We start from the raw sequence: 26721 nt of genomic DNA on the forward strand, positions 1-26721 counted from the left end.
CCTGCAGGGAGCTCAAAGAGCTACATGCCAACCAGACTCAAAACCCCAGTTAACATGAAATGTTTCCAATTATTATGACAGAAAATCAGCTTTACTTACCTGCAATACATTCTGTGTTACTCTCCTATTTTGAGGGTGTTGAAGTACTTGGCAAGTTAAATCAAGAGCACCTCTCCAAATATTACAAGTCTTTTCAAAGGTTGTATTATGTTTTCTCTCTCAGTAGGATAAGAAGCACATACTTGAAATGCTCGCCTGTCAACTCAGCAGATCGCCCTTCAATCATCTCTCAAACGTCTAACTCCAGTAGACAGGGCCAGGGAAGATAGATTATTGGATACTAGACATAACACGAGTATGACAGGACAAGAACCTAGTGTTGATACAGTCAATTTGTAGATTGTGGAATGTGTCAAGTTGGTGTAGTAAATTACCAAAAGTTGCCAACAACATGGCTTTCCAATGTACTAGTATATTGTTTTCATATTAATTGCCTTGCTTTTAAGTTGATATATATATATTCATATGAACCATGCAGTCATGTTTCAAAGCTTTAAATCAGGGGTGCCCAAATTCTTTCCCATGAAGGGCCAAAACTCAATCTGGGTGGAGGGCCGAGGGCCAAAAATAAACGTTGTGGAATTACATTAAAATGTATTGTGTTTTATAGAAAATTAACATTCTAAATCTAAAATAACATTTCAATATAATAATCTACTTTTTATCTGTTTGGTAATTGTAATAATTTGCAATTGGTTATATATATTTAAAAAAACATCTGCATTTGTGGGGAGCTTAAACATTTAATCAGTAAACACCCAGTTAAAAACAGTTTTATTTTCCACCTTTTCTAATCAAGAGAGAAATTTGACTTAATTCACAACTTGGAAAATCCTCAAGGTACTTTGAAAATCAGCTTTATTGTCCATCTTTTGTTTTATTGTCCATCTTTTGTAAACAATTTGCCATGACAATTTGCAGGGATGCAATCTCAGGAGTGAACACAGTATCCGCAGCCACATTCAGACACTGTTTCACAAAGTCACCACATGAAAAAGCTCGTCCACCCTTTGCAATCAGTGCAGATATCTGATAACTTGCCCGAGTTGCATTCTGGATAAAAAATCGGGAGGGAACAAAAAAAAAAAAAAAATCCAAATTCGTGGCGGGCCAAAACAGAGCCAAACTTGGCCCGCGGGCCCCAAATTGGTCAGCACTGCTTTAAATGATGCTAGCCCACACAATGCAAAGTCAAGAAAAAGTTGCAATAAATATGAAACCTTGTTTATTTACAGAATGCGAGTGATTAGGATGCATGAGCAGTATTTATATTAGTATGATGTCATTAGCAGCATACAACCTTTATTCATAAATCTCAGTGGTTGTAGCATTGTGGTGCACAAGCTCAGCGGCTGAGCTGAACTTTGAACATATTCATGAATATACCATGAATGTAATAACTGCGATGGGAGACACATTATTGCCATATTCTGAGATACATTCTCGTTGTTCTCCTTGAAAATCAACATGTGAGCAGGTGGTATTTTTTGTGTGCTTTTTATGAATTAATATGCAAATGATCAGTGGATGATGGCTGGTGAAACTGACCAGGCAGGGAATTCACATTTATGAGTATATGAAAACACTCAGTTCCATTCTGTAATGTCCAGCTAACCCTACTGTTAAATTGTATGAATATCTTCTTATGACGATAACAGTGGAACACGCCAGGTCGTCTCATCTCGGCCACCTCCCTCCCCTCCCTCTTGCTACGTTCCTCCGGCCGCTCCCCCTCGCTGCTCATGGTACGCTCCGTCAGCTCACAGTACTTCACCTGTCCTGTCGTCACTGGGAGTGGTGAAACGTTTGCTCACTGAAAACCGGTCACTGGGGTGATGTTTGGTCCTGAAAGGCACATGAAGTTATGAGGAGTATTGTATTTTTACCACATAAAAACTAGCACAAATTCACAAGATTTTAATCTGCCTAGAATGGGATCTTCACTCTTCTTCTGGTTTCATCACAGTTCTTCTTCTGGTGTTGGTTGTATGTTGGCATTGGCATTCACAATGTTTGGTAGTACTCCAGTCCATAATGAAAACGCCTGTCTGATTATCTATAGTAAGCTGTAGGCTGTTCACTTGTTTATTCCTCTTTTTTCTTTCCTCTCCACCCTCCTCTCCTCTCCATTCCCACACATTCCTGCCTCTGTCAGCAGACACTCCGGCTCAGCCTCTCCCCCTCTCTGTCCAGCGGTGATGTCAGCGAGGCGGGCTTGTCCTCCCAGGGTGCACTGGGGCCCCCCGTCGTGCCTCAGCCCGGCGGGTCACCTGCGCCGATGGCACCCCGAGCAAGGTGTCTTTATTATTATAGTGTTTTTGTGCACAGTGCATTTGAAAGTATGATTGGTGTCATTGAAAACAGGATATATCTTGTTTTTCGTTGAGTGTATGTTTTCTATGAACCAGTGAGATACCGTCAAAAGCTGAGCTACTGGGACAGTGTGTTTCTGATTTTCTGCTGCCTTTAATATGGTAACCATATTGCCCATCACCTTCTGATTACAGGTCTTTATTGGCCTATTTATTAAACCATTGGTTTAATAGGCCAATAAAGACCTGTTGATGTATGTCACAAGCCACTGTTGACTCTATGTTACACTTCATTTATTTTTTAATTTGTCATCACGTGCATTGTCTTAATGCACCTGTTGTCATTGTGTGACCAGGTGGAACCTGCCATGTCCAAGCAGGTAGTTATCATCTAATGGCTTCATGCATGCTGACGCTATCTGGCACCATTGTTGACTAACGAACTCTTCAATCATGGAGGCCCCAGCCAGCACTACTCCTCAGTACTTCATCATGTGCTTTTGTAATGTCCCCACACAGTGCTTGGTTTGACTGAATGTCATGGTCATGATGCATGCTTTTACATTTGGAGGCAATGGACTTGGGCAATGTTGACTGTGAGCAGGAAATAGCTTCTTCCTTCACTACTGCATTGCACTTCCCTGCTTCTTTTGACAGAGGGTGCTGTTGAGGCCCTCTCTTAAAAGGTTTTAAGCCACATAATGGAGGAAAATGGACAAAAATTCACAGTAATCACAATTCTGGGTTTTTGGGTCTCCATTAAATAAATGAAAACAAGTCATGGTAATCAGAGCCAGCCTTCTTTGTGACAAGATTGTCTCGTTCAATCATACAATCAGACTGATTGCATGTCTTCCTCGAAATGTCCGTAGGCTATTATTAAATGATGTATTAATTGTATTCCTGACAGGACAGGTGAAGTTCATATGCGTATCATCTGAAGTCTCTGTGATAGTAATAGCAAGTTGTGACGGTCTTTGATCTTCTATTTCCAAATTCCTGATAGATAGCCTAAATAAATGAATAACATTCTCCTTCTCTCTCCTGATCCCTCCCTCTTACTTTCTCTCTCTCTCCTCGCACGGCGCACACCTGAGGTAGCCTACAATGTAGGTCTAACAAAACACATTCTTATAATCATATAGCACACCCGAGGTAGCCTACAATGTAGGTCTAACAAAACACATTCTTATAATCATATAGCCTATAAAATCTCTGGGAATTGTTTTCCATCCCGGGAGGCTATTAGCCTACCAGAGTGTCCAGGAGGCTTGGCAATACAATTTGAACCGTTTGATTTGGCAAACGACCCAGAGGTGTGAATACACCCTGGAAATGTCATAGGCTACTTCTGCAGTGTCTACTGTATATAGAGAGGACACAGTAAGCTAAGTCGTGTGTGTGTGTGTGTGTGTCTGTGTGGGTGGGGGGGGGGGGGGTGTTGTTGGGACCTGTGCATGTGCCTGTGGGGGGGGAGGGCTCTCTCTCTCTCTTCAGTCAGTATGGGTCATGGTTACATAGCAGAAGATGCTGTGGAGGGCTATCTGTCCAAACTGTGCACCAGGAGTAGTTCCAGTCACAGGCCTGCTCATCGGCCAGGTATAAGGCTCCTTCATCAACACAGAGGCTAATCTAACATCCTTTTTTGTAAACTATCTTTTGCTCTCTTGGGCGTGTTCATTAGGCCATTCTGGATGAGATTCACAGCTATCAGACAAACAGTCAAACAGCAGCAGGTTGTAATTTATAACCAGGCTGCATCCTGGACACCTAACACACAAAATAACACAATACTGTTAACCTTCTTATGCTCTGCCCCCAAATTGGCTAAACATGTCTCTTGAGTTGTGTCTAGCCTTCATGTCATGTGATATCATGCACTGCTGAATCTGATATATCATGTCATCTGGTGGAGTCACATTATAATCTGATATATCATGTCATCTGGTGGAGTCACATTATAATCTCATATATCATGTCATCTGGTGGAGTCACATTATAATCTGATATATCATGTGATCTGGTGGAGTCACATTATAATCTGATATATCATGTCATCTGGTGGAGTCACATTATAATCTGATATATCATGTCATCTGGTGGAGTCACATTATAATCTGATATATCATGTCATCTGGTGGAGTCACATTATAATCTGATATATCATGTCATCTGGTGGAGTCACATTATAATCTGATATATCATGTGATCTGGTGGAGTCACATTATTTGATGCTAATCACTGCCACCCCCCCAAACTCTGTCTCCACAACAGAGCTCTGCCCAGAGGGATTTTGTTGTCATGGCAACCCGGACCCCCCAAATGGATGAGTCTACTGCAGCAGCTGGAAGCTCATTGGACAAGGACTGGGTCACTGAGCACGCCCGGCAGGTAGCCACATAGGGACAGGTCAATAATAACAAAGTCATTCTCCCAGCACGGTGTGATGATGAGTTGCTGTGTGCTTCTAGGTGTCCAGGATGCTGCCTGGAGGTCTGTGTGTACTAGGAGTCTTCATCATCACTGATACCGATGCCAAAGACACACTTCAGGTCACACTTGAAAATGAGACCTCGGTCTCAACGTGTTTTTTACCTGTTTAAATAAAGGTTAAAAAAAAAAAAAAAAAAACTGAACACACTCCGAAAGGTCAGATTCATACAAGGACACAAACGCTTGGAGGATACTTTCATCATATTGGTTAAAGTTTTGGACATTTATAGGCTACATGCAGGTCTAAGGGCTATGCTAAATTAATTGATTAATACAATAAACAAGACTACACCCCTAGACACATTCTCACATGTGTTTTTTCCCATTAGGGTCTTAAATCTAAAAAGAACAAAATCAGTAGAGCTTCTTCTAGTAACATAATTGTGAATATCTCTGAAACAATTAAAGTAATTAGAGAGGTATTTGGGAACCTTATTATGCACAATCTTATGAGTCAGACCCAATTTGATTTGAATGACTCTTTTCTCAACTGGCAGCCAATTTAGTTGCTGAAAGAAAGCTGGCACTAAGTGAGTGCGTGGAGGTATCTTTAACACCACCCTAATTCATTTGTTTTGGGCAGTCTGTAGTTTGTTTTTAAGGCGCTGCGGTGTACTATTATACCAGGAGGTGGCAGCGTAATCAGGAGGTGGCAGCGTGTGTGTGTGTGTGTGTGTGTGTGTGTGTGTGTGTGTAGTTATATTTACAGTCTATGGTCGTATCCCTGCCTCCATCCATCTATTGGGGGATATCTGATCCAATCAGATGGCTGTGGAGAAGGATACTTCCTGGTTTTGGGGTTGACGTGCAGCGTGATGCGATCTGTGACGTCGTCGTCCGCCGGGCTCCACAGGCGATCCCCGGAGATCAGTTGTTCCACTGCAAAAACCAGCTACACACCATAGACTGTAAATATCTACGACCGATATGCTCTAGCATCAAAGTATTATACATGGTACAGAATACACAGGAAATGATGAGTTTTTGTGGCTGTTCCTTAACTCACCATGTCAGAACCATCTGCAGAACCTTTGATGTCAGAGACCCCAAGGTTAGTTTACATAGCATGCTGTCAGAAAGTATTCAACCTCTTTTCAGTGACACTCCAAATCAGTTTAAGGTTTTGAATGTCCTTAAGATTTCTCCAATTAAGTGTAATTAAGTGGTTATGCCCACCTGTTGTTCCAATCTATACCTTTTAGATCACCTGTTTATTTCCAATGCATGATACACAAATAGCTGAATAAGATGTAATGTAATCATCTGGCTGTAAGTTAACGAGATTGTGATTGGCTGTTTCAGAGCACGGCCAAGCCTGCTGATTGGAAGTACCAGTCCGGTGTGTGTTCCTCCTGGATTATGGTGTCATGTTGTCTAGATTTGGACATGATGTTGGCACTGCCAGAGGACTGAACCAGCACAGAAAGCATGGAGAAATGTCTCATGGTTAGCACGCAGGCACGCACGCACACACACACACACACACACACACACACACACACACACACACACACACACACACACAGTATGATATTCCTACTCTGCTCCCTTTTACTTTTACATTGTGACCGTATAGTGTACCGTACATTGATTGGAGTTGGTCCCTGGTTGCTGCTCCTAGTTCTAGGAAGCTTCCTATTAGAGGATGGGTCAAATGCAGAGGATGAATTTCCCCATGGGGATAAATAAAGGATAACTTAACTTATAACAATATCCACTACACTCTTATCATATACAAATATATTCTTGCATTTAAACAAAAGCATACATATCACTGACTCTAAATGCTTAGTTTTACACAACAATATTTTTGCTTTACTACCACCTTTTTGGTTCCCAAAAAATGCAAGCATGTACTGTAGATTCAAGATTCAAGATTTTTATTGTCACTCCGTAGTACAAGTATCACGTGTGAAATTCTTGTGCTGTAGACTCCTTTACAACATAGTGCAAAAAATAAAATAGAAGATATATAAATAAAAAACAAGAGGCAACGGGCAATAGAGCAGTAAGACACGCCACAGACAGTGGCGTATTCACTGCCCATAGTACTGTAACTAACACATGCAAGTCTTAGCAGTCTTCACAAAAGGATTTTCACCCAATTAACTGGTGATTTACATAGCATATAATACAGCACTTTTAACACATGTTAACATACCTGTAATAGTAGGACAAACACAACCACAATCGGTAGGCACTTTAATTAGAACATAAGAATTCAGATAAATTATCGTTGTTGGTCCCAAATTAAACAGAAATTGAAATGTATACATTAATTATTCATTAATCATTCATACTGTTACTCTTACACACATGCAAAGATGCACACAGTTACAAAACCCATACAGACATTCAATTCAGCAGCTTGACTGGAACTGTTCTCAGGTCAGGTCTTTTGTTTCAGGAGGGACTGAAAGCGTGGGCGCACCAGATTGAGGACGGAGTTTGTCTGATTGATGGCAAGAGGCTGCTGGTTGACAAAGAGATCACAGCAGGCCAGGTGAAGGACTCCTGTCACCTAATGATCTAAATCCATATGAAACTGAATCTAAACAATACAACTCGTTTTCTGATTGGAGGGAGGACAGGAGGGAGAATCTAACTCTGGCTTTTCTCTGCAGAGGAGGAACGTGAAACAGACTCTCACTGCTCAGCTGCTCGTCACACCGGTAAAACACACACACACACACACACACACACACACACACACACACACACACATACACACGCACACACACACACACACACACACACACACACACACACACACACACACACACACACACACACACACTAGTGTTTTATAAAGGCAACCTGGTCGATGTCACCTCAGCAAGGAAAGACATTGGCTCCAATGTGAATGCTGCAGTACATGTCACAGGGTTCCTACGCAGGTCTGGAAAGTCTGGAAAACTATTCAAGATGAATTTGATCATTTCCAACTATTGAATAGATTAGTGATTTGAAGAAAAAAAAAGTCTGCAAAAGCTTGTGGTTCACGTCTGATACTCAGATAATTATGGTAAAATCGGGCTTCTCTAGTCCAATGGTTCTCAACCTTTTTGAACCGTGACTCCCAAAAAACTTTAGGCTGGGGTTCGCGACCCCCCCTCCCGCCGCAACCCAACCCAATGACATTGCGCACGCTTTACACACTGATTTCACTCGCTCACTGAACTCGTTTTTATAGTTTATATAGCTTTATAATACATTAAACCATTGGTATGGGAGATTTCATCATCATGGGAGAAAAGTAATTTATTTTCTTTTTTCTCTTTTGACAATCATCCTGCAATCATCCTCCCGTGACCCCCTGGGAGGGGGGGGAGAACCACTGCTGTAGTCTACCAACCACTCAAAGCGCTTTAGTGCTGACATTCACACACACACCCATGACGGCAAGCTACGACGCAGGGTGCTGCGCAACCATCGGGAGCAATTTGGGGTTCAGTATCTTGCCTAAGGTCACTTTGACAAGTGGACTGGAGGAACCGGGAATCGAACCACCGATGATCGGCGGACCGACCTCCTCGTTAGTGGACGGCCCGCTCTCCCTCCTGAGCCACAGCCGCTCCACAGCGTTGAGGTTGTTGTAGAGCCACTTTGAGTCCACAGTTGATGTTGATGTGAAGAATAATGCTCAGAGGGATGCTCGTATTTACCCGGCCACTGCATTATATCAAATCAATTCACCAAAATCAAAACCAGTCAAGAACATGGTTAGAACACAGGGTCTGCCTGGAAAAATATGGAACTTTTAAAATGGAAAACCGCGTAGGAACTAGAGAGCTGCGCGGGCCTGAAATCTCGGCCTGAGCCCCCCCCGGCCCGTGACATGCAGGCCCGTGCCCGACCCGGCCTGGATGAGTCATGAAAGTAATTGGCCCGAGCCCGTTGCGAGGCCCGACATCAATATCACGATATGACGACACATCTCTCTCTCCCTCTCTGTGCATGCTGCCGTGCTGCTGAACTCGTTGGTCCAAAACGTTGCTAGACTGTGTTGCCTATAAAGACAACCACCGCAGCTTTCTCTCTGTCTCTCTCTCCCCCTCTCACACATGCTACCGTGGCCTATCAAAATCCAGACATATTGTCTCGAGAAAGAGAACGTTAGATCGTTTAATTGCCAACAGCAACAATGCCCACAAACTGAAACATTATGTCACTCAAGCATATCGAAATTAAAACAGCAGACTTAAGCTGTGTTCACACCAAGATATTTATTTTTCACTCTGTCGCTTGATTCAACCTTTGGAATCGCTCTGTCGCTCTGTTTAAATCGCTCATCAACAGGCACACGAAATGACGGACATCTGGGGGCTATAACGTTACGCAATGTCATGATATTTGTCCACTACGAGCCACCGTCATTGTTTACAAGCTAAGCCTATCAGCGTGCTCCTAATTAGGGATGGGCATCGAATTTCGAATTTTCGAATAATCGTTGTTATTATCAAGGTCGACTTTTATTATTGAAATTCGAAATTCGAAATTCGAATTTTTTTTTTTTTTTTTTTTTTTTTATTTTTTTTTTGAGTGAAATGTTGCATTGTCTCCCCTGATTCTAAGTACCGGTATAGTCAAATCGCTATAAGCATTTTAAGCAAGGTTTATGGAAAAATGAATGGCGGATGAAATCCCATGAAGAGGGAGAGGGGGTGACTTTGGCACCCCTTTGGCACTCAGACCTGAGCCTACTAAATATTTAATGAACCACAACCACTCATGATTGTCAAAACTGTTTTTTATTTTCGAAAATGTCAATGTAAAAAAAATTAAAAATGTAAATTTTTTTTTTTTTTTTTTTTTTTTTTTTTTTTTTTTTTTTTTTTTTACTTTTTTTTTATTTATTTTCGAAATTCGAATTAAATTCGAATTTGGCCAGCGAATTTCGAATAGTGTTTTTGCTAGAAATGCCCATCCCTACTCCTAATGCGAGCTCCATACCGGTAGGACAGACTTCACTTCATATCAGCTGTCAGCCTGTCAATGCGGTTTGTTGCCACAGAATAAACCAGCGGTTTGTTCCAAGCCAGAGTGATCCTTGACTCGCTCTCACACGGCAGCCAATCAGCGTTGAACAGCGAGCGACTGATGCCAGCGTATTTTCGCTCGAGTTGGGATATTTCATCTCGGGCGACGAGCGTATTTTCTCTCTATCGCTCTGTCTCTGCCGCTCGGACGCCCAGCGATTTTTCTCCCAGGCGAATATATGCTCAATTGCTCGTTTGCATTGACTTTGTATGTAAACTCGATGCCAGCGAAAAACTTTAATAGGTCGGTGTGAACGCAGCTTTACCATTTATAGCTGCATTGAATAACGTCACATTAGTGTCCTCACAATGTATGGTAGATGGGTTCATTTTGAACAGGTTGAAATGAGCTTTCCCTACTGCAGTGGGGACTGTTTAACTCTCCCCTCGCAAACTTTGTTTTATGTCCATCGATCTTATTTCTCTCTCACGACACGGACACGGACACGGACACACGCGCAGGGCCGCTGCTGGCCATTTGGGTGCCCTAAGCGTAATTGTTTTGTGGTGCCCCCCCCCCCGCAAAACTTTCAATAACTGTCAAACGAAAGACTGCAAAATCATTAATTATGAACGATACTAGTGTATCTCACATTACATTACATGTGGCAAACAAACAATTGTTAGAATTACTGTACATGTCAGCAAACAAGCGATTGTTAAACTGTACATGCAAGCAGGGGCGGACTGGGATCATAATTCAGGCCAGGCGTTAGATACCAAGCAGGCCAGGCCAATACGGGCTGACATGTGTGCAAATTTTTTGGGCTGTTTGAAGCCCAATTTGGGCCATTTGAAGCCAGATTTGGGCTGTTTGAAGCCAGATTTGGGCCGTTTGAAGCCCGATTTGGGCCGTTTGAAGCCAGATTTGGGCCAGTTGAAGCCAGATTTGGGCCGGTTGAAGCCAGATTTGGGCCGTTTGAAGCCCAATTTGGGCCGTTTGAAGCCCAATTTGGGCCGACTCCAATTTTACAATGAGATGCACCCACTTTAACCCTGAATAAAGTAATAAAACCACTAGTAAACCAGTAGGCAGCGCCTGGCCTGCTGTTCAGTGAGTGGCCTGACTGAGGGCACCAAAAAAAATTTTTTTTTTTTTTTTTGGTGCCCTCAGTCACATGATGCCCTACGCAGTCTGCGTACTCTGCGTAATGGGGTGCGGCGGGCCTGCACACGCGGCTTGTTTTGTTGTTGTTTTTTATGCTGACAGTGACAGCACACTGACTGAAACATGTCATGACGTGGATTGTGGACTGGAGTGGCAGACTAACGTCATGGTGAGGGTGTGTGTGTGGGGACGGTGTGTGCATGTCTGTGCGCTCCTCCTCCTCTTGGTCTCACTCTGCTGTGTAAAATAAAGCGAGTAATACATCTTCATTTAATTTTATTGTTGAAACGGGCCCGAACCCGGCGCGGCTCGGAGCAATTCATAAAAAAAAAGCCCGGCCCCAGCCCGTATTGGCCAGGCCCGAGGGGCCCGCGAGGGTACCCTCGGGTTTGCAGCTCTCTAGTAGGAACCCTGCCAATCATCTCACATATTCTGATTTGTCGCTTCATCTTCACCTCTGGCAGAAGGTACAGGTTGCTAGGAGGACAGAACGCCTTAACCACAGCTTTCCCCCCCAAAGCCATACAACTGTTAAATACTCAACAGTCTGATTCACTGCATATTAGGGGTGGGGGAAAAATCGATACATCATAGTATCGCGATATTTTGCCTGGCGATATTGTATCGATATTTGGACGCCAAGTATCGATATTGCAAAAAATAAAATAAAATAAAATTGCAGGCCATGCCATGCCAGGCCACCGGGCTGCTATAAACTTTAGTTCCAAGGCCAGCAGTAAACAAACGGTAGCATATTTTAATTTTGTTTTAACAGTAACAGTTTTGTCATAACAGTAATTTACAAATTCCCCAGTTACTGAATGGGCTGCACAAGATGTTTCGTGCAAGTGAAGTGAAGTTGCATTGTTCAAAAACTACCTAAGTACAGTAGTCCACACACACATCCAGTTAAGGTGGACTGTAAGTAGACTGTAACAAACAGTTCAGTTTGTCAGGTGCGTGCAACTATGACATGACTTTATCAAAGTTGTTGGTCTGTTTACTTGACAATGTTGCTGCGATAAAATGGTTGAAGTCAGATGTACAGACTGGAAAATCGTTCTTATATAAACCAGATGTTGACAAAGTTTTCCTTTGGGGACATAATTTGCAGTTGAAAAAGTAAGAAATCGCAATATATCGAAATATCGCAATATTAAATATATCGCAATATCGGCGATATCGCAATACTATCGTATCGTGACTCAAGTATCGTTTTAGTATCGTATCGTGGGCATCTGGTGATTCCCACCCCTACTGCATATGGGGATTGTTTACATGTTTGTTTGTGTGTGTGTGTGTGTGTGTGTGTGTGTGTGTGCGCACGTGCGCGTGCGTTTTCTTCTTCTTATGGCGATTTTAAGGCCCTATGGGTTGCACTGATATTGTATGGTGTATCTTGTTGTATGTGGTGTATTGCTACTGCTATTTGACCTGTACTGTGAAGGTACCACGGGTGAATAGTGTAGCAGCTCGAAGCTCTTTTTTTTAATACTGTGAGTACTGTCTGTGGAACAGCCAGAGATGGGAAAAGTACACACATTCTTTACAGAAGTACAGTTACTTATGTAAAGAAATACTCTGGTAAAAGTAGAAGTACTGATTAAACGTGTTTACTCAAGTAAAAGTAAAAAATTACAGGCACTGAAATGTAATAAAGTATCAAAGTAAAAAGTATTTCTACCGGCTGTTTCTGTGCAAAGCTAACTGAACCTCATATTAAGACAACAAGAATTTTTGCACACTACGTGCAGTGCGCACAATTCTAGGCTTGGGACTCTGGAGACAATGAGCCAAGCACACATGGACACACAGCTCTCCAATTATAGCAGCAGGATTACATGTGGTGTATGCTGATGGTATTTCATCTCTGATCCTGGATTTGTTTGAAACACAGTCACTGAAGAACTAAATCTAGGAAATGAAAATAAATAATCTGGCAGTCCTTCATGTCAGGTTTGGTGCAACACGAAGTCCTTCATCACTTGTGTTAGTGGTAGGGAGTGGACTTGGTTCAGACGATGTGTGCCCAGCGCTTCGCGGATGTGGATCCGACACACGTGAGCCAGACTGTGAGGAGATCTCTTGGCCTCCTGAAAGACCCTGAACACATCGCGATCCGCCCTCTTCTTCAGCTGTGCCTTCCCCCTCACCAGTGCCGGGTCGGCACCATGGTCCAGCAGCAGTGCGGAGGCAGTGTGTCCGTCAGAGGGGCGATCCACAGCAGAGCCTACCTACACAGCAACAAGCCCAATGCCAGCCTGGCTGAGAAGGTAAGGCTTTAAGACCCTGGAGAGTGTTTAATGAGGGCAAAAGATGCATACATGACTGGCTTTAAGACCCTGGAGAGTGTTTAATGAGGGCAAAAGATGCATACATGACTGGCTTTAAGACCCTGGAGAGTGTTTAATGAGGGCAAAAGATGCATACATGACTGGCTTTAAGACCCTGGTGAGTGTTCAATGAAGGCAAAAGAAGCATACATGACTGAAGCTGGCAAACTCCACAGCTGCTGAAGCGGAACGTGGTTTCTACGGTGGCTGTCGGGGTCCAGATGCTCCTGGAAGAGCTGGCAGCAGAGCAGGAGAGCAAAGGGGACTCCAGAGACACACCGGACAGGTAACACAGACACAGATCAGTTTCTTTCTTTCTTTCTTTCTTTCTTTCTTTCTTTCTTTCTTCCTCTCTTCCTCCCTCCCTTCCTTCAGACTAAAACTGCCTTCCCATAAACAAAAGTGCACAGCAGTCTGGTCCCAAAAGGCATATTATTTTGTGCTAATTCTCCCCATGGTGGCGCTGTAGCAACCGTCTGAAGTTCAAAGCTTATAAAATGACCGTGTGATACGGCTTTGCAACTTTTACCAAAATGTTGACCCAAGTGCGAAGAAACTTTTGCTGTCTTGTTCTTTATTATTTTTCAGTGTTTTTCCTCAAATCCAGACCCAAAGAAAAAACAATCCCCAACTTTTCTTTAAAGGTATAAAGTACACTTTTTACATCTTTTTTTCCCCTAGTAGACTAAAGAGTTTTTGCCGTTGTTTTAGATTTGATAGAGGTTCAGACACAAAGCATTCTGAATTGAATACTAAAACCCTTTCTCTCTGTGTCTCTGTGTGTCTCTGTGTCTCTGTGTCTGTGTGTCTCTGTGTCTCTGTGTCTCTGTGTCTGTGTGTCTCTGTGTGTCTGTCTCTCTGTGTCTCTGTGTCTCTGTGTCTCTGTGTCTGTGTGTCTCTGTGTCTCTGTGTCTGTGTGTCTGTGTGTCTCTGTGTCTCTGTCCCAGAGCGATTGGGCCTCCCTCGGCGGCTGTTCTGCGCGGTGCGAGGCGCGGCCGGGCCTGTGTGTGTGTGTGTGTGCGACTACCAGTTCAGTGACGAGGGTCTATCTGAGGTCAGGGACAGGCTGCAGGAGATGCTGGACATGGAGACGACAGACCAGGATTTAGACACAAGGCAGGAAATGACTGCTACTGAGAGCAACCAGCGCACAGCAGGTGGGGATAGATAGATAGATAGATAGACTGACAGATATATTTTTGTCGTTTGTCTAGTAGAAAGGCACTATATAAACCCAATCAATTATTATTCAAACCAGGAAAGGACAACACATAATATCCCAAATCTAAGATGATATCGAATCTCATATCACAATAAAGATATATGGTTATACTGCCCAGCCCTACTGGACAGCAGAATCTCATATCACAATAAAGATATATGGTTATACTGCCCAGCCCTACTGGACAGCAGAATCTCATATCACAATAAAGATATATGGTTATACTGCCCAGCCCTACTGGGCAGCAGAATCTCATATCACAATAAAGATATATGGTTATACTGCCCAGCCCTACTGGACAGCAGAATCTCATATCACAATAAAGATATATGGTTATACTGCCCAGCCCTACTGGACAGCAGAATCTCATATCACAATAAAGATATATGGTTATACTGCCCAGCCCTACTGGACAGCAGAATCTCATATCACAATAAAGATATATGGTTATACTGCCCAGCCCTACTGGACAGCAGAATCTCATATCACAATAAAGATATATGGTTATACTGCCCAGCCCTACTGGACAGCAGAATCTCATATCACAATAAAGATATATGGTTATACTGCCCAGCCCTACTGGACAGCAGAATCTCATATCACAATAAAGATATATGGTTATACTGCCCAGCCCTACTGGACAGCAGAATCTCATATCACAATAAAGATATATGGTTATACTGCCCAGCCCTACTGGACAGCAGAATCTCATATCACAATAAAGATATATGGTTATACTGCCCAGCCCTACTGGACAGCAGAATCTCATATCACAATAAAGATATATCGTTATACTGCCCAGCCCTACTGGACAGCAGAATCTCATATCACAATAAAGATATATGGTTATACTGCCCAGCCCTACTGGACAGCAGAATCTCATATCACAATAAAGATATATGGTTATACTGCCCAGCCCTACTGGACAGCAGAATCTCATATCACAATAAAGATATATGGTTATACTGCCCAGCCCTACTGGACAGCAGAATCTCATATCACAATAAAGATATATGGTTATACTGCCCAGCCCTACTGGACAGCAGAATCTCATATCACAATAAAGATATATGGTTATACTGCCCAGCCCTACTGGACAGCAGAATCTCATATCACAATAAAGATATATGGTTATACTGCCCAGCCCTACTGGACAGCAGAATCTCATATCACAATAAAGATATATGGTTATACTGCCCAGCCCTACTGGACAGCAGAATCTCATATCACAATAAAGATATATGGTTATACTGCCCAGCCCTACTGGACAGCAGAATCTCATATCACAATAAAGATATATGGTTATACTGCCCAGCCCTACTGGACAGCAGAATCTCATATCACAATAAAGATATATGGTTATACTGCCCAGCCCTACTGGACAGCAGAATCTCATATCACAATAAAGATATATGGTTATACTGCCCAGCCCTACTGGACAGCAGAATCTCATATCACAATAAAGATATATGGTTATACTGCCCAGCCCTACTGGACAGCAGGGAAATTCTTCCAGTTTGCACATTTAGACCATCGAAAGTGACACATGCAAAAACCTTGCACATGCTCAGTGAAGTACCTGAAGTGAAAAAGAAGCCACTGTCTAGATATGAGTAGATGTGCCGTGGGCCAGGAGCTGAAAGAGGGAACTGACCCAGCTTGACCTCACACCATCGCATCAGAGTAGCTTCAAACCAGAGAGTGAGCCTGCACACTGAAAACCACCTAGAACACAAACACAAATGCATCCGAGGTTTCTAGAGATTGGTAAAGTGCAGTAAAGCCATGACAAAATGTTCTCAACCCGACTGGCACAAATAAAGTAGTCATCATAACTGTAATAATAATAATCAGAATAAATCTTAGTTCGTTTATTTGCACAGTATAAAACAAGAAAAAAACACAATGACAACTATACAGTAAGGAAAATAATACAGTGCAGGAAGAGAGAAAAAGCCCAGAAGGCTTCTAAGAAGCCTCCACCTATTAAAAAAACACATGAAATATAACATAGCATAACATTTGTGTGGTAGACAAAGAAGGTTGGAAACAAAATCATGTGGGGAGGGTTAATACAGCTGCAATTCCCCTAATGACTTTGAAACTGTTCATGTGATGACTTAATGAAGTGCTGTGCTCACCTAAACGTTTATCTTTTAATTAGTCAAATAAAGCATTGTATATTCTTGTACTTTACTACTTGTTGTTGTTCTTTGGGGTCCAGATTTTAAACTGGTTTAGTCGCTTAGGCGACACGTACTCTCACTGCCAGAAGTGCCAGTTCACAAAGTTTACATTCTCTCTCTCTCTCTCTCTCTCTCTCCCTGTGTGTTTTGCAGAACATGGCCGCCAGTGGATGATCTGTGAAGGTTTCCAGTTCATCCTCAGAAAGCAGGCCGACACTCCGACTCTGAGAGTCTGTCCGGCCTTCAAGGTCTGAGCTTTCATTTGATTTCACCTTCATTCAACAAAACCAGACCGCTCACATCACTGCACCGTTCAAATCCCCCCGAAAACATTTGTCCATTTTTGTAGACGTTTTAACTAGAGCCCGACCGATACTGGATTTTGGAGGCTGATGCCAATACCGATATTAGGGAGTAAAAAAATTCCGATATCGATATATCGGCCTATATTCTTACATTACCGGTATATAATACACATTATATTACACAATACTTTTGCAATGATCCCTCAAATATCAAACACTTGACAAATATATGACTTGACATGACTTGAGATATGTAATGTAGGGAGGATATTTTACAGCTTATCAATCAACTTTATTGTCCAAAATTACATCAGTGCAATGAAACAGTAAACTGAACTGGGAATTTAATAATTATAAATAACTAGTAGAAATACAAAAACACAAATAGAACAAATATAAAATATAACTTGAGTTAAGAAAAAAGATCAAATATATACAACATGCTGTCTATAACTTAAAAAATACAAAATAAAAAAATATCGGCATATCGGCCAACATATCGGGCGATACCGATATATCGGTTGGGCCCTAGTTTTAACACGCGCGCACGCACACACACACACACACACACACACACACACACACACACGCACACGTACACGCACCATACCTGCCAACATTAGGCTGTGAAAGAGAGGACCCCTTTGAAAATGCTGTTTCCTTAGGCTAAATTTAGAGCATTAATTAGCCATCTTCCTGACAAGCTAGCATGATGGTTGCTACCACTCTATGCCTTATGTCTTCTAGTTTCATATGCTACGAGAAACTTCACTCTGGCTTTCAAATTGAGCCCGCTATCGCCTCTCAAAGTAAAATGTCAAAATCGTGATATTCAGGAAATATCGCAATATTCAATATAATTGAAAATGGGCCCAAGCCTAGTGGTTACTTGTGCTGTTTCAGGACGAGGTGTTGTGTCAGATGTGGAGGCTATACCTGCAGAAGGCGTTCACCAACACCCCTGTCTGCAGCGTCAAGTTCAATGTGGTGAGTGTTCACTAACCATAATCGGTTAAAGGAGAATTTCGTTTTTTTTTAACCTGGAGCCCTCTCCTCACATTAATTATTATCTGACGACTCACACACACACAGTGTTCTCCGCAGCGTTTTTGTGCCTCCTACGCGTTGTTTGGAGATCAATAGTGTCCAAGCCAGTCCTAGAATTGAGCTCCGTCGGGGCCACATGGCAGCGTGCTGTTCCTCCATGTAAATAGACAGTTTTATTCCCGTTTTCGACCCATATCGTGATTATATGATCCCTAAAGAAACAGACTGCCAATCTCCCCCGGCTATTTCCAGCAGTCTTTACATCTTACAGTCTTTTCATTTCGGGTCAGTGTCACCAACTCTCGCCAAGTCAGTCCACAGCATAGACTGTATGGTCCACAGGCCAGCCGGCAGGAAAGTCTTGCGGGACTTGGCGAGAGTTGGTGACACTGACCAACTCTGGGACAACTTCTTTCTTTCAATATGACATTTTGTCTGTGCGATCGGGGCTGGAATTTTCACTTTTCTTGTAGAATAAACAACTCCCATCACCAAACTTTTTATGCTGTTCATTTTCTGTAACTCACTCTGTGTGAGTTCGCTTTCATAATGATCAAGCCATTTTTCTCTACATACCGGTCTGATCCCATAGCCCCTCCACCATGAAGACTTCTGTGTCAGTCAAAGATTCTTTTGAAAACAAAGTAATGTTGCACTCTTCAATAACAGCTCCCTCATCTTCTGTTAGCTTTGCATGCTCTTTTTTCACAATCCTTTGCCCAGTGATATGTGCTTTGGCAGACTGCACACCTTGATCTTCTCCCGTATCTGTCAAGTGGATTCGTGCCCTGAGCAGCCGTTTGATTTTGGGAGCTTGACCTACTTTCTCTCCTGCCTGTAAAGCATGTCACCATCTCCACTTATTTGCAGCTCACCAGCGCCCCTCTGTGGCGAGGTGGCGTTATCACCAAAGATTATTTTCAAGGCTGACTTCATGTTTACAAACGAGAGGCTTGGACAAGCGGTAAGCGCCAATTGTTTGTCCTTAACCTTCAGTCCCGCAGTATCGAGTAGCTTGAAAGCTAACACAGCATCTGGAAGCTCCATTTTGAACTTATGGATTCTGTTGTACCTATGTTCAAATTCAATGATATAATCCACCGTCGAAACGCCATCTCCTCTTGTGATCCGGTCAAACTCTGTGTACGCCTCGTATTGGAGATTATTCTCCTCTTTCAAAAACACAGTCCAATTTTTTCAGAAGTGTAGTCATTCCCGCATGGCCGTTTAAATCGGCTGCGGGGATCTCCAGTGTACACACACCGCTCTTCCTGCACATGCACAGTACACAGTATCTTAAAGGAACATACACCATTAACAAATACTGGGGGGCCAGTTGCTGTGTGATGTCATCAGTGATGATGTCATCAGTGTGAGGCTATAAGTGATGGGAGTATAAGTAGGTAGAATCGGGAGGAACCAGACGGAGACGATGGGTGACGTGACGGAGCCAGATTTTTTTAATTAGGTGATTGCCCTAATTACGATGTCATAGAGCAGGCAAGGCTGCGACATGCAGTAGTCATCCGTGATGTCATAGGAGCGAGTGAGCCTGCAGGGCGGGCGAAGGAGCAAGTGAGCCCACAGCCTGCACAGCAGTCGAGCTGGAGGGCGGGCTGGTTTCTTTGATAATTAGGTGTTGAGGGGCTGACCAAACAGGCCATGGGTCCAAAATAATCAAACCAATCAGAGAAAGGAATAGTAGCAAGGCTATTTGCAAGAGGCCTATCATGATCAAGATACATGGCAGAGTTAAGCCCAATTCATGCTTTGTCTGCCGACACTTTTGAGGACTTGAGACGCAAGTCTGATTGGCTATATAGACGGCACGCGCTTGACTTCCTTGTTTTGGTTTTCGCTCGATTGAAAATTAATGAATGAACGTGTCCCCGCTATTTTTATCAGCCTGTCCTTGATGTATGACTTCGTGAAAATCACAAAGAACATCGTGACCAATTTCCCAGAGAGAGAGGAGGTGAGTTGTGTGGTTGTGTGTCGTTTATATGCGGCTGCAGCCAAGTAAGTTACATCTTGCCTCCGAGGTAGTTTCACTGTGCGTTCCCTCTCTTCTCTTGGGTGTCTGCACTTATAGCGTTCGAGTGTCACGTGACTGTTGAACCGAGGCGAACGTTCAATGAAGTATAAATGCAACACCATGAGCGACACTTTCTTTTTCGTCTGCGACCATGTGCTCAGCGACACTTTCTAATACGTATAAATTAAGCTTTAATCATGGTAGCTGTCTGGCTGCAGATCATGAGACAAGTTAAATATCAAAACCCCTCACTCACCTCAACACAGAGCCTGTGAAGAGATCAAACCCACCATTTTCCTCTCATAGTTCATTTCAAGAGTAATCTTGAGTATTCACAAATACACAGCACGTTTTTATGAAGTAGAGCAGGTAGGCTAATATACTCCAGTAAAGAGTAGAAGTATAGTTTTAATAAAGGAACATGTAAAGTACTCATTCTTTTAAAAAACTGCCTTTTTGCACTACTTTTAACTCGTTACTAGCCGCACACTTCCTTCCACGGTCCCTCTCTCCCTGTGTTTCAGAGGATGGCCACCCCGAGCAAGAACCCGCCCGGCGCCGATCCCAAGCAGCTTGAGCGGACCGGGACAGTCCGCCAAAAGACAACATCATCCTGCAATGAAATCTGTTTGAAAAGTTTGATAGCATCTAGGTTTTTGACGAAAGAACAAAACATTTCCCTTCACTTTCCATAACAACTGGGCTCTGGCAGAGCCGTAGTAAGCCCATGGTGACGCTATTTCATGATGCTCTTATGATTGAAGTGGGAGAGATGTCATTACAACAATACAAGTTGAAGAAAAGGCACCATGAGGCTATAGAGAGGGGTGGGATTCTTTTCATGTGACAAATACACATCTTTTACATCATTAGAATACACACACCTCTCACAAAGTTATTGTGTATGAATGTGAGTATTCTAATCAAATGTTTTATTACATTAAAGTCCATAATTACACAATTATTTGTAGGACTGACATGTTAAGACTGTACCAGCGTGTCAGGGTGGATCACCCTGTTAGGTTACCTCGCAAATGATTTGACTTCTAGGTTTCAGAAGAGGCTTTTATCATGTTTCACTGTCACAGAAAAAATATTCTGAGGGTTGGACACACACAAAACTCATTTTTATTATGCATCACCAAGTATTTTTTCCCCGAATGATATGATTGGTTAGTTTGATTTCAATCCAGAATGTAATGCCTCTGAATGACGTTAACTGTATATGAGAAACATTGAGAGTGAGGTGAACCTTTCACTTTAAACACCAACTTGACAAATTGACCCATCATTGATATTCACTCAATTTGAACCAAAGAGTCTTGAATCTTGATTTGAAAATGAGATAAAAAAAATAAAAATAAAAGTAGAAATGCTCCCCTCTACATACTGGCTTTACTTTGAGTTTTCAGAGACGGCCTGGAAATGTTCTCAGAATATGTTTCTACTTGTTGAATAAAAGGTTTTATGGCATTATTGTGGATGTCTTAGCGATGCAATGTGAAACAGATTTTTTCTTTTCTTTTTTGAAACATTTAGCAAAGTTTCAGATCAGGAGAACAGTAGCCGTCTGACTATAAAAAAATTTTTTTTAATTCAGCATAATGACAAATGTGACATTAAATTTATCTGCATTCCTTTCAGAGGGTTGAAGTCATTTTCAGAGGAAGATATTTTTGATTTGTTTCCTCTTGCCTGGTGATAACTGATCCTGAGTTGAAGTCATTTTTAGTCTGCCAGTAGATTACTTATTATTTTCGAGTGCTGATGACCCAATGTGAGACAAACACTTTGAAAATAAGAACAGTTATATCAACAGACCGACTGTATTTGGGTCACTATTACATTTTAATCATTTAGATTGAACTATATAGCTGAGTTTATCACATTTAAACTAATTGCTTTTGACAAAAGTCAAATCTGTGTCTGTGACAGTCAAACAACAGGATATGAACCGATTGGTTGGGCCACTATTACATTTCCTAATTCTGACTTTAATCCATTGACAGTAAATATACCTTTAATCTCACAATTCTGACCCCCCCCCCCCCCCCCCCCCCCCGTCAAAATTCTGACTAGCTCGGAATTCTGAGTTATAATCTCCGTGATTTTCATCTAAATACAAACAAAAGTCATCTATCTGACTGACAACGCCCTGCCGCCATTTGGTAGGCTATAAATATTACCAGTTAAATTCAAATAATCTGACAAAACTAGACTGTTCTCTGTCACGTGATTATGTGACTTTGAGCAGTTTGTGAACTCCTCCCCCAAAACAGGAAGTGACGTCCAAACCCGCACGCAGTATAAAGGAAGTGTCCCGATCCTACTTCCTGGATTTGTGTAGCAGAATGACCAGACCAGACGACGACTGCTGACCTGACACTGACCCGACCGTGACTTTGCACATTTCATTTGTTTTTTCTGTCCTTAATAAAAAAAAAAAGCACAGGTAAAAGCACGCTACAGTACTCCCGAGACGCTGCAGGACACATTACCAATAGTAAGTTGGTTTTGAAGCGAAATTGGACCAGCATTCATCAAATGAAATGAGTTAGCTTCTTGGCTAGCGTTAGCTTGTCGCTAGCTAGCAAGTCTGGCGGTGCCAGTAGATAATGGTATCTCCGTAGCTGGATGCTTGATGATGGTGGATCTGGCTACCTGGGAGCTTCCACGGGAGGAGGGCGGGTGTAGTGACGTCCTAGCGTGTAGGGCTCGCTGGCACCGGCAGACGGCGAGACTGCTCCAATTCGAGGCGGACGGACGAGTCTGTTTAGGCCTAATAAATTGTAGGTTACGTTAACTACGTTAACTCGTGTGTGACGCTAGCTCCGTCATGGAGGCACCTGACGCAAATAGTGTTGTGGTTCGATCAACAAACAAGTTACCACAACATCCAAATCGCAATAATATTTTAAGGACCATAATCTGGCCAACAATGTCGCCCCAACAGTGAGGAAGTGAACAGCAGTATTTATTCCAGCATCCAGCCACCATCACCCAGATTCTACTTTCAACTCTTTTCTACCAAGGAACATTTGACAGGAAACGGTCTTGTGTCATATATCATAACATTTCTAGCCAAAGCTCATTTGCAATGTTTTTCCGTATATGTTGTAGGGCAAATATTAAAAACAAAACAATAAATCATCATCCTCCACCCCCCCCCCCCCCCCCCTTAATATAGTATCAGGTGAAAAGATGAATGAGTTGAATTCAGATCATATGGACCAAGGAAAATTACTAGGTTATTCTATGAAAAATGTGAAATGCTTGTTTATCAGTAGGATGTAAGGTTCTAGTTGTGTTTTTAGAAATTACATCTTAAAGTGTATTAATTTCAGGTGAATGTCAGACTCAAAGTATGTCTTCTGTCTACTGTTGTTGATGGCAACTGTTTTGTAACAGCCAGAGGAAATGACTTAAGGACATTTACTGCCACCTGCAGGGCAGTTGATCTGTAGGCCTACACAATAATCATATTCTCCATGTCTGCATTCACACAATAGAGCAGTGACCTACAAATTAATACATTTGTTAGTGCAAAATCACATGGCAAATAGTCCGTCTTTACAAATAGGCCTACCGTATTAAATCGCCTGATTATAAAGCAAGCCAGTGACTCAAAAGGTGTTGAATATTTGGCATGTCTATAAGGTCTTTGAAAACATTTAATCTGAACAATAAGCCCACATAATGTCCATTGCCTTTACGTCTCTGGATTTCTTACAATTATTATATCCAAAGGTTTTATGAATAATCTCCACATGGTTTGTGGTCTTAACCACATGCATTTATGTTTAAGCTATGTATGTGTATGAACTTGATAAGATATGAACTTGTTTCTATTGCCAATTGATCAATTTATTTATAAGACCTGCACTATTGGCGGATATTAATTAATCTCAAGTGTCATGATGTGAGGAATCAGTTTGGTCTTACCCGTATAACTGTTGTAGTACACGTTTTATATAGTCTTAGACCTCCACAACACTGCAAATTAACCAATCCCTGTAAATATCACAATTGTTCCACATGTAGCCTACCATGCTCAATGTTAAACATGGCCCAGGCTGCTAGTTCAGTGGGGAAGATGATTTGTGCCTGCAGTGAGGCAAAGGTTATGGTGTTATTACATAATAGCCTATGTAAGGACAAACATGGCAAATTAGCTTAGGCTATACTGTAAAATGTTATGTGACATCAGACTGTTTCTTGTTTACCCAACTGTCGCCATGAGTAGAGCTCGTCTGCCCCAGTGTTGTCCTTAAGAAGCATCCTTTACTGCAAAAGTACTAATGCAGTATTTAAGAAAAATAATAATTTCAAGTAAAAGAAAAAAAAACTTAAACTCTGATTTTCAACCCGTTGAGGCTACAAAATCAGTAATGTAAACAGTTTTGAAGTCATTCATTTCGTTTTGACCGTTCGTGAGAGTTGATTTGAGTTAAGTTGTGGAGCATGACCAGTGCTGCTGTTCATGCACAAACCCTGTCAACCAAATGAAAAACTGTTGACAGTTTTCTGATATAGGCTACTACTGATTTTGTAATGATACAAAGCTGGTTGAAAATCTGAGTGCAAGTAAGCAGCATGTTTACTGTTGTAGCTGCTGAAGCTGGAGCTTTGAACTACTTTATTTAGAGCTGGGAAATATATCACTATGATATCAATATGATAGATGGTCTTAGATCTTGGATAGTATGGTGATATGAGAATGGTCTTAGATGTTGGATATGTTAACATGGTGATATAAGACTAGATGGTCTTAGATGTTGGATGTGGTAATATGGTGATATGAGACTAGATGGTCTTAGATGTTGGATATGTTAACATGGTGATATAAGACTAGATGGTCTTAGATGTTGGATATGTTAACATGGTGATATAAGACTAGATGGTCTTAGATGTTGGATATGTTAACATGGTGATATAAGACTAGATGGTCTTAGATGTTGGATATGTTAACATGGTGATATAAGACTAGATGGTCTTAGATGTTGGATGTGGTAATATGGTGATATGAGACTAGATGGTCTTAGATGTTGGATATGTTAACATGGTGATATAAGACTAGATGGTCTTAGATGTTGGATATGTTAACATGGTGATATAAGACTAGATGGTCTTAGATGTTGGATATGTTAACATGGTGATATAAGACTAGATGGTCTTAGATGTTGGATATGTTAACATGGTGATATAAGACTAGATGGTCTTAGATGTTGGATATGTTAACATGGTGATATAAGACTAGATGGTCTTAGATGTTGGATATGTTAACATGGTGATATAAGACTAGATGGTCTTAGATGTTGGATATGTTAACATGGTGATATAAGACTAGATGGTCTTAGATGTTGGATATGTTAACATGGTGATATAAGACTAGATGGTCTTAGATGTTGGATATGTTAACATGGTGATATAAGACTAGATGGTCTTAGATGTTGGATATGTTAACATGGTGATATAAGACTAGATGGTCTTAGATGTTGGATATGTTAACATGGTGATATGAGACGATATGGTCTTAGATGTTGGATATGTTAACATGGTGATATGAGACTAGATGGTCTTAGATGTTGGATATGTTAACATGGTGATATAAGACTAGATGGTCTTAGATGTTGGATATGTTAACATGGTGATATAAGACTAGATGGTCTTAGATGTTGGATATGTTAACATGGTGATATGAGACGATATGGTCTTAGATGTTGGATATGTTAACATGGTGATATAAGACTAGATGGTCTTAGATGTTGGATATGTTAACATGGTGATATAAGACTAGATGGTCTTAGATGTTGGATCTGGTAATACTGTATGGTGAAAACACCAATAGTCAATATTGTAACAATATCGATATATGATTGTTAGGTAGGCCTATATTTGGTCAAAAATAGTTTTTCTTCTGTGGTGTTTTATGGCAGTTTGCATCCTTTATGTTGCATTGCCACCTCCTTCTGGATTTATCCATCCAGTTTCCCTACATTCTTGCAATCTTTAAAAATAGTTATTTGATGATGTCCATATCGCCCAGCGCTAGGAGCTGTATATTTTAAAGCTGTCTTTGCCTGCTATTTTGCTCACAGTCTTGTTTTGTGTGTTTCTTCCAGCAGTCAGTGTGAACTCACTTCATATCACCATGATGATGAACAACAGCACAAAGAGACGAAAGACCTGGTGAGTTTGACACACAACTATGGATGGTATGGTATCGTATTTTTCTGAAACCGGTGCTAAAACGATACTTTTAAAATGATACAGATGCCCCCCCCCCCCCCCTAATTAAAAAAATCTGGCTCCATCAGGTCACCTACACGGGTGCTCTTTACACTTCCTGAAAGTTTCAGCCCGATCGCATGTGAAACGGCATAGCTGTGGCCGGATAGAATTCCGCTCTCACACACACACACCACTATTCAACTATCCTAAATCCTAATCCAACTAGCTACAAATAATTCAGTGGATTTCTTAGTGAGAACTAGATTGAGCTAACAAGGGACAGGCTCGTGTTTATATGTGTGGTGTGTGTGGAGTTTTGAGAGCTCACAATCTCTAGCTCAAGTTAGCTT

The sequence above is a fragment of the Poromitra crassiceps genome, assembly GCF_964638095.1.
Source record: "Poromitra crassiceps genome assembly, chromosome: 25".
NCBI classification, from domain to species: Eukaryota; Metazoa; Chordata; class Actinopteri; order Beryciformes; family Melamphaidae; genus Poromitra; species Poromitra crassiceps.